Source organism: Diplotaxodon limnothrissa, unplaced genomic scaffold (assembly GCF_057381915.1).
Source record: "Diplotaxodon limnothrissa isolate DT_005_m unplaced genomic scaffold, D_limnothrissa_male_GT1.1 unmapped_scaffold_4, whole genome shotgun sequence".
In the NCBI taxonomy this organism is placed as follows: Eukaryota; Metazoa; Chordata; class Actinopteri; order Cichliformes; family Cichlidae; genus Diplotaxodon; species Diplotaxodon limnothrissa.
Window position 1 is genome coordinate 2,057,681 of NW_028188558.1, and position 12,971 is coordinate 2,070,651.

General features: G+C 42.4%; 1 pseudogene; it reads right to left on the reverse strand.

The window, feature by feature from the left end:
- Positions 1 to 11,698: 11,698 nt before the first annotated feature.
- Positions 11,699 to 12,375, reverse strand: LOC146606875 (18S ribosomal RNA; annotated as a pseudogene; the record flags this gene model as incomplete).
- Positions 12,376 to 12,971: the final 596 nt, after the last annotated feature.

A 12,971-nucleotide genomic window follows, 5' to 3' on the forward strand; every position in this document is an offset into this window, starting at 1 on the left:
CTACAAATGCTGTGAATGCTAAATAAACAGAAACAAATGATCCCTGTTGTCTTTGCTTGATGATTGGTTTGAGTCTTGACAATCCACATTGCTGGTGTTGCATCTTTCAAAGCCAGCAATGGCAGGTATCAGTGCTCAAAGCTTTTGTGTTTGTTTCCAACAAGTTGCCCACCTCGGGAAACAAAAATGTGTTCTTTTACTTGTCAGATGAACATATGAGACACTTTGACTCTTCAGTGCAGTGTGGAGCCTAACAAAGATCTGTTTTGTGTCCCAGCTGATCAGCAGGAGGAGGAGAGTCTGACGGAGCAGCAGAGGAACATTTTCAGCTACTTGGACTCAGCTCAGCCACTACAGAGGAAACAATGAGCTCAACACAGAAGGTGACAGACAGAGCAGGACCATATGACCAAAGATATTTATCACCATATACATCTGAACAGTTGCCATAACGATGTAGCTGACGATAGAATTGACACCAGACAAAATACTTTGCAGCTCCACAACTTTATTAAAAACCCATCAATGTATTTTCACTGAAACAAGCAGCTGTTGTTTATGTGCATTAAAGTTATATAAAAATGTAACAGTGCAAATGCAAATTCCTCGCTGACAGTTTAACCAAAAGGCGTTTCCAGTGGAAACTGGCCGACACATCCTGAGCATAACCATGTATAATATCCACTAAACTTCAGAAGAGGTTATACAGTCGTGGCCAAAAGGTTTGAGAATTGCATAAATATTGGAACCTGGAGAAGTTGCTGCTTAAGATTTTATAATAGCATTTTGCCTGCACTCCAGAATGTTATGAGGAGTGATCAGATGAACTGCATCGTCCTTCTTTTTATAATACAGATTTGTACTTTATTTCAAATTGAACCTTTAAAGGGGCATTTCTGGACTTTTAAACACCAGTAATGTACTTTTAAGGGAACATTCAAAAAAAATGTTCCTATAGGTACAAAAATGTTCTTATTTCGTATTTCTGAGAGTGTATCATGTAACACTATAGATCAACTTAGCTCAGAATATATAAAGCATATAAACAGTTACAGCAATATGATGCAACAAACACAGCAGCTACTGATCCAAAATACTCAAAGCTTCATAGAACTGAAACCAACATTTATTTTTAGCTCCATCCTGCTGCTGATACAGACTTTAGGTTTCTGAACATTAAACTTGTTGCTGCCTTTCATAGTGTGTAACTTGAAGGCCCTGAGTACTTTCTCCCACACTGAAAACACTGGGATGATCACATTATTTGAACATTACCTAATAAGACTGATTCAGCACAGACAGTTATGTTAGATTTGTATTGTTGATTGTTATTTATGCTTAGAAATATTTACTTATATATGCTTAGAGTTTTGTAATTAGTTGTAGATTGGTAGAGGTTTTGATCCTTGATAGTCTGCAAACTTTGTGTGTATTAGACAGCACTTTGGGAGCATGAGAGGTCATACCATGTCTTATTGTTTTATGGTAGGATTAACGTAGCTACGTCTGTTCTAGTCTAAGTGCTTTTCTGTTTAGATGAACTGCTGGACTTCCTCACCGGGGGGGGGGGTCTAGTCTACCCTCTTCCTGACCAAGGATGTTTGACCCTTTGATCAGCAGTCCACACACACACACACACACACACACACACAGGCAAGGTACTCTTTGTTTGTATGTAGACGTCATATGTTAATGAACTTATGCATATTCATGTAACCTCAATAAAAGAACAGTGGTACGGGAGAACGGACGAGAGCTACTGGGGTCAAGCGAAGGAACGGCGCTCTGTCTGGTTCTCTCCCGTGCACGAGTAACATGAAGAAGTTTGCCTACTTGCGTCTTGCTTGCAGTGTAATTATATTGTCTTAACGTTCCAGCGAATAGGTTTATGCTACAAACCTATCAAGTTATGTTAAACTTTCCTAGCAGTCCTTCACAAACAGGGAACAGTCTGTCTATTCTCTCCATCTGTCAGCTGCTGCTGGCTCTTCCTCCTCCTCTTCCTCACACACTGCTGAGTTTGTCCTGGTGGATCATCAGGGCTGCAAAGCCTCACAGATGATGTGCAGCAGTGGCTCCCTCAGTCTGTCCTCACTCTGGACACTTGCAGTCGTCACACATGGAAATCAAATGTGTGATAAGCTGCAGGATTCAAACACAAGTGTAACTTATAAACACATGTTCATACTTTTATTCCACAATCAGAGAGAAAGAAACAGAGAGAGAGTGCAGGACAGACAGACAGGTGACAGTCTCAGGTGTACACACTGCTACACAACAGCACCAGAGAAGCAGGATTTAGTGTTTGTGTTATTACGAGTGTAAACAAGAAGAGTTCCAGATGGTGCAGTGGACACATGTGTGACTGCTGTGATTAAAGCATCTTTCTTTCAGCTTAACGAGTGAACCGTCAGCTCGTTCAAACACACGTTAAAGTGCGTTTGGCTCGACACCACCGAACAGAGGCAGCAATATAACACAGCTAACATTAACAGTGCAGTGAATCCTGCTTGTGCCGTGATGTTCAGGACTGCAAACCGAGCAGCATCACTGACTTTCAGCTTGTTGTGTTTGTGGATATATGACTGACTTTAATTATCCACAAAATCATCACATTCTCTGTCAGATTAAGGTCGACTATCCGGTTGTTCAGTGATGACGCGACGAATCCTACTTCCGGGCCTAAAGTAGTCTGCGTTTAATATAGCTTTTTTGTTGTTAACATGTTTAATGTTATGTATTTTCTTCTATTTGATCTCAAAATCTCCTAAAACAGTCAGTGATCACTGCTGACCTCCCTCGGCTTTTATTACCGCTAATCATTTATTTAAGCTCAGGTTTTAAAACCTTAGGATGTAACTACAGCCCAGCCCATGCAGCAGTATATGAATGACTAACCTCGTGTTGTGGATGGATTATCTCAGTTGTTCTCCTGGCTGAAGTTTGGTCCTTTTACAGCATCCTGCCATGCGATTACATTTGTTCCTGACCACCGAGAACACTCACATAAACTTTTATCGAGTGGAAAAAAAGTTAGCTTGTTTATATTATGCTAACATAGCTGTGTCGCTAGCGGTCACGTAGCACATCATTATATACCAGCTAGCCCAACTTCAGTAACCCTACAAACGTCACTGCTGTTTAGTTTTCTGTCTTCATTTATGTTGGAAGTGATAGCAGAGCTGTAGGTTTGAATTTGTTTCCAAAACCCCGCAGTCAGGACATGCTATATTGTATTTAGATAGAAGCTAGCGAGCTAACTCCCTGCTAACTTCTAACTCCGTTAAATGTCATAAATTCCGTTTTCATGGATGCCTGGATGTTAAACTCAGTTGTTACACCTGGTAGGGCAGAACGCTGATCATTTTATTAAAGATGAAAGACTTTAGACAGTTTTTCAACTCTCAGTAATGCCATAGTGATCGTTTGATATATGGACCTGCAGCGGAGTTTAGACCCAGACACGGCTAGTGACGTCAGACTGAACAACCGGATTGAACGGCGTATATTTTAAAGGCTTTAAAACCAAGTTAACGCTGAAAGTACAAACATCACTAATGTCACATAACTCTGCCGACAAGGCATAGCTATGGCTATGAAATGCTCTTTGTGTATCACTTCTTCATTATGAAAGATGTCATTAATGCACTAGTAATGTCTCATCTGGAGTATTGTTCAATCATTTGGTCAGCAGCTAATAAGACAGATCTTAACAGACTTCAGTTAGTCCAGAATAAGGCGTCCAGATTAGTGTGAAGATGTTCATACTATACTAATATTGATCAAATGCATAATAACCTTTCTTGGCTTCCTGTACAGGCTAAAATATTCTATGGCTTACTTGTAGTTCTAAAGAAAGCAATTCTGTTAAACACACCACATTTATTCTGCTCAGCTGCAGTATCCAGATGAAATACATCATCATATTACACAGTTTTCAACAAGCTGCAATTTAGTAAATGCTCGAGTTAAAAGTAACGTTTTGTAAAACTGTTACATTTAGAGCAACTTTTAAGTGGAATAAGTTGCCTTAAAAAATTAGAGAATTATTCAAAACTTCAATGAACACTTAAAAGCCGATTTACAGAGCTTTTAGTTGTTGTAAATATTGTAAGACATGATTTGTTTTTGAAATTTGTGTAATGTGCCTCAATGTTATTGATATTATTATTATTATTATTATTGATTGCTTATATTTGAACAATTGTGAAACCTCACTGTGGATGTAAGAGTGAAATTATGTGGATATCTTGAATCCACTTTATTGTGTAATATTTTATGTGAGTATTTGATGGAAGACGAGCAACATCTGTTGTGGAAGCTAACGGGGTTCCTTTAGAATAAACAAACATAGGATTTATTATCACTGAATAATTCTGTATAAATCTATACAAATTATAGAAATATGTAATAGGAAACAACAAAATAATCTAAATTATAAAATAATGTGTGTGTGTGTGTGTGTGTGTGTGTGTGTGTGTGTGTGTGTGTGTGTGTGTGTGCGCATGATTTTAGTGTTTGAACAGTCATGAATTATCTTTAACAGCAGGTTGGATGTAATGTGTTAGAACTACCAGCAGGTGGGGATAAGAGACCTTTAAGGTGTTTGGTGCCACGCTCCACCTTCAGGTTTAAAACTAGTGTTAATGGAGTTTGAAGGTTGAGTTTGTTCCACGACTGCATTTCACTCACTGCCTCTGTTTGTATCTCTGTCACTGCAGGACCAACATGGAGCCAGAAGTCAGCGCTCTCAGGAGGCCGACAAACCTCACAGAAGAAAGGGAGAGAAAAAACACACCTGTGACGAGTGTGGGAAGGCTTTTACTGAGAAGGCTAAACTAAAACAGCATCAGGTCATCCACACTGGAGAGAGACCGTTCAGCTGTGACTTGTGTGGAAAGTCTTTTTCCTTCAAGCGTTCCCTAAAAAGACACCAACTCATCCACAGTGGAGTTAAAGCGTACAGCTGTGATCAGTGTGGCAGAGCTTTTACTCACAGTAGCCACTTACAGAGTCATCTAGTTACCCACTCTAAAATTAAGGCATACAGCTGTGACGAGTGTGGGAAGGGTTTTACTGTGAGGGCTAAACTAAAACAGCATCAGGTCATCCACACTGGAGAGAGACCGTTCAGCTGTGACTTGTGTGGAAATTCTTTTTCCAGGAAGGGTTCCCTAAAAAAACACCAACTCATCCACAGTGGAGTTAAAGCGTACAGCTGTGATCAGTGTGGCAGAGCTTTTACTCACAGTAGCCACTTACAGAGTCATCTAGTTACCCACTCTGGAATTAAGGCATACAGCTGTGACGAGTGTGGGATGGAGTTTACTCTGAAGGCTTCACTAAAACAGCATCAGGTCATCCACACTGGAGAGAGACCGTTCAGCTGTGACTTGTGTGGAAAGTCTTTTTCCTTGAAGCGTTCCCTAAAAACACACCAACTCATCCACAGTGGAGTTAAAGCGTACAGCTGTGATCAGTGTGGCAGAGCTTTTACTCACAGTAGCCACTTACAGAAGCATCTAGTTACTCACTCTGGAATTAAGCCATACAGCTGTGACATCTGTGGAAAAACTTTCAGCCAGAGAGGGAGCCGAAATACACACCTACGCATTCACACCAGACATGATGTGTACTGCTGTGAACAGTGTGGCAAATACTTTACAACAGACGCACAGTTACAACGACACATGTTTACCCACACTGAGGAGAGACCTTATCAATGTGACCTGTGTGAGAAGACTTTTAAATCTCCACATCACCTGAGAGAACACCAACAGATCCACACCAGAAAGAGACTCTACAAGTGCAGCTACTGTGAGGTATGTATTTATATTCTTATCTTGTCATTTTAGCCTGACTGTTTGGAACAACTCTGCTCATTAAACTGTGTTAGCATGTTAGCAATTCTACTGCATGGAAAAGCAGCTCTGAGTGATTATTCAGATTTTCCTTTCAGTTATGATTTTAGTATTACTGTAGTATTATGGTGGTAGTATTGTAGTTATTGCAGACCAGTAAACTGAGTGTGTTAACTGAAACAGTCAAATGTAGTTGGACGTCTGCAGAGATGCTCTTTATTTCAGGCGACGTTCAGGATACAAATGTTGAAGGACTGACTTACACTGTCTTTGTGTCTTTGTTTAGAAGCAGAGCGACATAGATGGATCCAGTTCTCAACCCTGTCATCACTGTGGTGGTGGGAAAGACTTTCATTGTGACCTCTGTGGAAAAACTTTCAGTCGGCAAAAGACCCTAAAAGTACATCAACGTAGACACACTGGAGACAAACTGAAATACTGCAAAGAATGTGGGAGAAGCTTCACCACACCAAGTGATTTAAAACGACATGAACTGATTCACAGTGGGGTTAAAAAGCACCTCTGTGATCAGTGTGGGTCATCCTTCACCACTGCAGGTCAGCTTAAATCACACAAACGAGTCCACACAGGAGAGAAACCACACAAGTGCAGACACTGTGAGAGAAGCTTCTCACAATCAGGTAGTCGTAACATTCATGAACGTGCACACATGGAAGGAAACTACAGCTGTGACCAGTGTGACAAGAGCTTCAGGAATCTCAGTTCATACTCTGCACACAAACGATCCCATGTTACTAATAAACTGTTTCACTGTTACCAATGTGCCCAAACATTCACCTCATTGTCTGCTCTGTGCAAACATCAGCGCGATCACTCAGGGCTGAAATCACTCCCATCACTGGATCACAGTGAATCTGAAGACACAGAAAGATCATCTGGTTTCCTCTGGTCAGACTCAAAAAGATTGAGATCAGGCTCCACAGAGTTCAGATAGAATCATCTAAACTTGTGTTGAACTGAACTGGTTGCTGGGCTGAACTTCTACATAATACAGATCTACATGGGATCTTCTTTTCTGTTGTTTTACTGAGTCAGTTTTGTCGTTTTTTCTCTGTCCTGGTTTTGCTCGTCTGTAAATGATTGAAACTCAGTCAAATAGTTCATTGTTCTCCAGCTTTACGTTTTGGAAACTCATGTTTAACCTTTAAAACTCTGACATGTTTTAGCACACAAGGCTTCATCGTTCACTCATGATTGGACCATGAGAACAAAGGTTTTTAGTTCTTTCAAAGAGAGTCTTGGAGATGTTTGATGTTTCTGTTTTTCTGAAACCACCTGAAAGAAAAACAATTTTTCTTGCTTTATGTAGTGTGGAAGTTTTTAATGTTTCTTCATCTGTGATGTTCTTGAATGTGTTCACGTGAAGATGGTACAAATAAACTGTCCTTTCAGCTTTAGCTCCTAATTTATTCATTATTTATGGATGTAGCACAGCAGCCGTCTCTTGATTAACACATGGAGGGCTCGGGATCTGATGGTGTCGTCTCCCTAATTTGCCCACTCAGTAAATCTCACTCATGGCCAAGAAATTGAAATAAACCTTGTTTCCCTGCTGGATAGTGATCCACTGTAACTCTGCTCCTCCTTCCTGTTTAGGATTTCTGTGGCTGAAGTAAAATTCCCGCCATCCATCACTTATCCCAGCTAACCCAAAGTGAAATAAAGTTTTGCTGGTCTTAAAAAAGCATTACAATAATGGGCATTACCAATGCAAACTGAATGATACAGAAGATGAAAGAAGAGACTTTGATCAGTTAATAAAGCTCATGATCTGGATTCATTGTGGCTGCTACACAGATACTTCTGGGTCACTTCTCTCAGTTAGGAACCTTCCTCACCAAACTGACTGTTGGACCACACCCCTGGTTTCATGAGAAATTGTTTCAGCCATGATTTCTCTTCCTGTATTTCAGAGTAAAGACTGAAGTGACAAATGGAAGCATGTTTAAAAAACACAATGTGAGAGAGACGTTGAGGTCCTTAGAAGTTACCCTGGGTTTTTCTGTCACCCTGCTAGATGTTACACACCTTGTTATTGTACTGATTTCTACTGCTGGACTACTCCTGCGGAGAGTAACAATACTCTTACTAATTAGCTCCCTTTCACACCTTTGGGGATATTTATTTTTGTGTTTGCAGCGCTGTGAGCCAGAACAGCGAGAGAAAAATCTGCAACAGCGACGAGCCGAATGCTTACGTGAATCGCAGCAGCTGCACATGTGCTACGCTGAATTAGAGGATATCTTTGCTCTGGATTTCTATTTCTACTTTTTCATTTCTATATGATTCTTCTTGCATCTAAACAAAGATGATTCAATTTGCTAAATGTTGATGGCTCTTCGTGCTCAGGTGTAAATGAGACGTAATATTTGCTCTTGGTTTGGTTCTCCTGTACAGAACCTTGCAGTACAACAGAAACCTAAAAACATTATTTGTAGTTGTTATTCTTAGTTGTTCTGCTGCCTAAATACCACAGGGTCTGATTATGAAGTTATTGAGCTGCACATACTTTACGACCTGCTTAAGTTCGAGGTCACAGCGTCTGTAGAGCAGCTGGAACATAATGAAGTCTACAAGGTTAAAGTTTTCTCTTCAGTTATTGTTCTTTCTGCTGCTTGGTTTGATGGATCTGAGAGCTTTTGTTTTTATTATTGTTATTATAATTATCATTAATATTTTACTCTCTAGAAGCTTTAAAATAGTGTTTGTGTTTGAAAACATTGATTTAAGAATTGAACAGAAACATCTGTCCTTCTGAAAATCGCCCAAAGGCACGGAGACAAAGTCAAAGGATGCAACCTGTAACTTTCTCTTCCTTCATGTCAGGACCATCATCCATGATTTATATAAAATGCATATAGCAACAGTAGCACTTTAGTTTGGACTTTATGATTTCTGTAACTGGAAAATATTATTTTGTTTAAAGACAGAAGTGACCGCATAGTTGCAACATCAAAGGGAAATATTAATTAATTAGCATCAAGTATATTTGTTGCTTAAGCGTTTGCACTATAACTTAAGTAGGATTATAACTTTTAAGGAAGGAAAGATTTCAGATATTTAGTTCACTGTTTCAGTTATTTTATATGAAATTAAAACATTTACGTTGGTCAAATATGATGCTCTAAATCAAATAAAAGTTTGAAAATAAATGATGTATTTTTAAATGCTGCAACAAATGTTCACAAAAAGTAACTATAATTAAAACCAGTTAAACAAAATCAAATGTTTGAATCATGCTTAACCAAATGCCAGGCTGCAGAGCTGAACCTAAAGTATACGTAGAAAGATTTCAACATCTGAGCAGTTTTTAATGTTTTTATCACATATAAATGTCACAGCAGTGGGTCCTGGCCCAATGCTTTGTGTTTTTGGTTTTCTTTGACTCTTGTTTTTCTTGGTTTTTGTTCTTCTTATTTATCAGGCTCTCAGTAATCTTAGTTCTCCCTCCCTCAGTGTTCATTTCAGCCTGTGTTTAGTTTCTGTTCCCGTGTCCCACGTTTCATCGTTTCATGTCGAGTCAGCCCTGTCTCTCTGTTTCCTGTGTCTCCCCAGTCAGCCCCGCCTCCCTCGGGCACTCATGTGTGATACAGAGTAATAAACCTGACTACATTTGCTACACTCTCTTTATTACCTGTTACTTTAAAATTCATACACTAATTATGTCTGCCCATCTCTCTAATGTGAAGGTCAAAGGTCAACATCCCAGTGACATAAGAATAATCCCAAAGGGGCAAAGGCAGCGGTTAATTTAGCACATTTAGCATTAAGGGTACAGCAAGGATATACTTTTACTTATTGCGGCAGGGGTGTGGTCTCTGGCCTGCTGCAGTGGAGGCTGGTGGCGGGACGTTGGACGGCACAGGTGAGGGTGATGGAGCTCATGACTCTCCCCTTTATAGTGACGGAGGAGACTGGCGTGGGGGAAGCGTGTAGTGGAGGAAGCCGAGGAGAGAGCTGGTTTCTGGCTACAAAGACGGCGTCAAACCAGAAAAGATTGCTCGTGGTCAAATAATGTGTCAATCACCTGTGAATTCATTGCGATCTGTCTAGTGGATTGAGGAATTTCCCTGCAAATCTTGTTGACTGTGCCGAGGATGGTGGTTTTCCGCCTAAGAAGTTTTTGCGCAAGCGATGTGAAAAAATTGTCCGTGGTAACATTTCCGCCCTTGTCTAGGAATGGTTCCATCAGCCTCATTACTACATTTTCAGAAAGTCTCTCCCCAGTGGGACGATTGGGGTCCTTGCCAAGATATGGGAAGACATTGCATGAATTGTATGAAACGTTTCCAGCTGTTAGTATCATGGTTGCTAGGCAACCTGGGCAGCGCGACGGAGGCTAGACGTCCCATTTCACGAGCCTACGAGGTCACTCAGGCACAGCTGGTTGCCGGCGGAGCTCACGGACGCGTCACTGCAACTCCCCCTGGCTTCTGCTCCGCGGCTGCTGAATGAGCCCTCATCTGGGACTCTCCTCAGCTCTTACTGGGACAGTGGCGCAGCTGCCCCTCTGTGGGTCCGTAACATAACTTTAACATGGGTTGGTTCATTTACCCACTGAAGGAGGTTAAAACAGTCAAAGCAAGAAAGTCTTATATATAAATATAATGAGCTTTGAGACTAAATGTGTTAAGTTGTGCTGTATGAATAAAGCTGAAGACATCTAAAGAAGGTGTTCCTGAAAAGTGGCTTTATTAGAACAGGACGGATGGATGAGCACAGCCCTCTCAGCACAGGGCTGACAGCACGTTTTTAGACCAAACTTTAAACTACATTTACTGGATTTGTTGCTTTTCAAAGACAGTTAAGAGCAAAGTCCAATTAGAAGAGCTTGTTCTGATGAAGACTCTGAACCTGTAAACAGCAGCTAAGTGAATAAAGATCTGCGTCCACCAATCCTCAGCAGTGACAACACTTAAACATCAAAATCCTTCATGCACACCTTTTTCTCCGCTGTGCTCAAAATGCTCTCAGCTGTTAAAGTCGAGGAGAAAAGTTTGACATATTTCAGCACCATTAAATGTTAGAGAAGCCTCTGAAAACCAGCTCACGGTTACTTCCCAAGCAAAAGCCTCTGCTTGTGTTCACAGAGCCTCAATCACAACAAATAAGACAATAACAACACAAGTGAGGACAAAGTGACACCAGAGGCTGGAGAAGAGCAAGCATGAAGTGACCATTGTGTGTGCACACTTTCTCTTGGGCCCACTCTTCATATACCAGTGTGACAAAGTCCTGAGTGCAGCCTCAGTTTGCATGTTAGTCCACCAAGTTCCACCTGAGCTTTGAAGATAACACACTCACTCTGGATTTTCACACTTGTTGGCTTCATACAGGAACTTCAGCAGTCGCAGTTAACGTGGCTTCAAATGCAAAGAATCCAAATACAAAGTTTAGTATTGAGAAAAGTTAGGTGGGAAATGACTGGAAAACAAAGTGAATGTGTGCACGCTACCATTGAAAGAACAGAGTTTTGGCTTTGCTCAGATCTGCTGTGGATTATCATCATTCATGTTCCTATAATACATGTAGAGCTGCAGACACATGACAGCATTCAGCTCCAATAGAGGCGGTTTATAACTAAAGTAACAGACATATTCAAGCACAGCATGAAACGCTCCTTGTTTTTGTAGAGAAGCTGATCAGGCTGTTTCTTTATTCCCCGAGACCAGCTGCACTGGATCATCACCAGCTTGGATCTCCATCCTTTTTCACTCAGTCAAGTCTTTCCTTTTGTTGGCCGTTTCTCTGAAAACCAAAGTGTGTGATCACAGCTGAAAGAAGGGAGATTTTTAAGGTGCTTCAATTAGTGATGCTGGTGATCCACACATCAATTATAATAATATTGTATTATATTATAAATGTTAAGATACGCTATTGGAGCTGGAATTACCGCGGCTGCTGGCACCAGACTTGCCCTCCAATGGATCCTCGTTAAAGGATTTAAAGTGTACTCATTCCAATTACAGGGCCTCGAAAGAGTCCTGTATTGTTATTTTTCGTCACTACCTCCCCGAGTCGGGAGTGGGTAATTTGCGCGCCTGCTGCCTTCCTTGGATGTGGTAGCCGTTTCTCAGGCTCCCTCTCCGGAATCGAACCCTGATTCCCCGTTACCCGTGGTCACCATGGTAGGCACATAAAGTACCATCGAAAGTTGATAGGGCAGACATTCGAATGAGACGTCGCCGCCACGGAGGGCCAGCGATCGGCTCGAGGTTATCTAGAGTCACCAAAGCGGCCGGGGCGCCCCCGAGAGGACGCCCCGCATGGGTTTTGGGTCTGATAAATGCACGCATACCCAGAGGGTCAGCGCTCGTTTGCATGTATTAGCTCTAGAATTGCCACAGTTATCCAAGTAACGGATGAGCGATCAAAGGAACCATAACTGATTTAATGAGCCATTCGCAGTTTCACTGTACCGGCCGCGTGTACTTAGACCTGCATGGCTTAATCTTTGAGACAAGCATATGCTACTGGCATGATCAACCAGGTAGCCCCTCAGGCGGCGGCGGGCACGCGCTCGCTCGCGGCTACTGAGCCCTGTCGACCAGGGCGAGGCTTTCCGGACGCAGGTGTTGACCGGGGCGAGGGTTCGAGAAACCGTGTTTGCCGGACGGGGCCCCATCGCCTTCGCGGGGTGGGCAAACTCTGGGTTTGCCTACCCACTCTGCGACGAGGCCCGCCGTGGTATGACCACCGGGACAGACCGGGCGTCTCGGTCTCGCTACCGAGCGATCGCGTCTGGCGGGGGGAAAAGCGCGGGGAGGACAGGGCGGGGTCCGAGAACCACCACTCTCTCCGACCTTCGTGCTGTAACCCCCGGCCGGCGCTAGAGGCGAGCCTGCGGGCCGGAGGAGCTGACCGACCGAAGGCACCGGTGAAGGTGCCGGGCCTGGCAGCAGCCCTCCAATGGCAGGCCACGTTTCCAGTCGATCGGGGTGGGAGGGAGGGATGGAAGGCTGGTAGGCTGGAAGAGGAGGCTGCTGTGGCAGCAACTCGCTCTCCGGCGCCGTCCCAGTGCCGTCCGAGCGTTGCCGAGGGTGTCTGCTGACTTGCGCATCTTCAGACACCCGTCTCCCATAAATGACG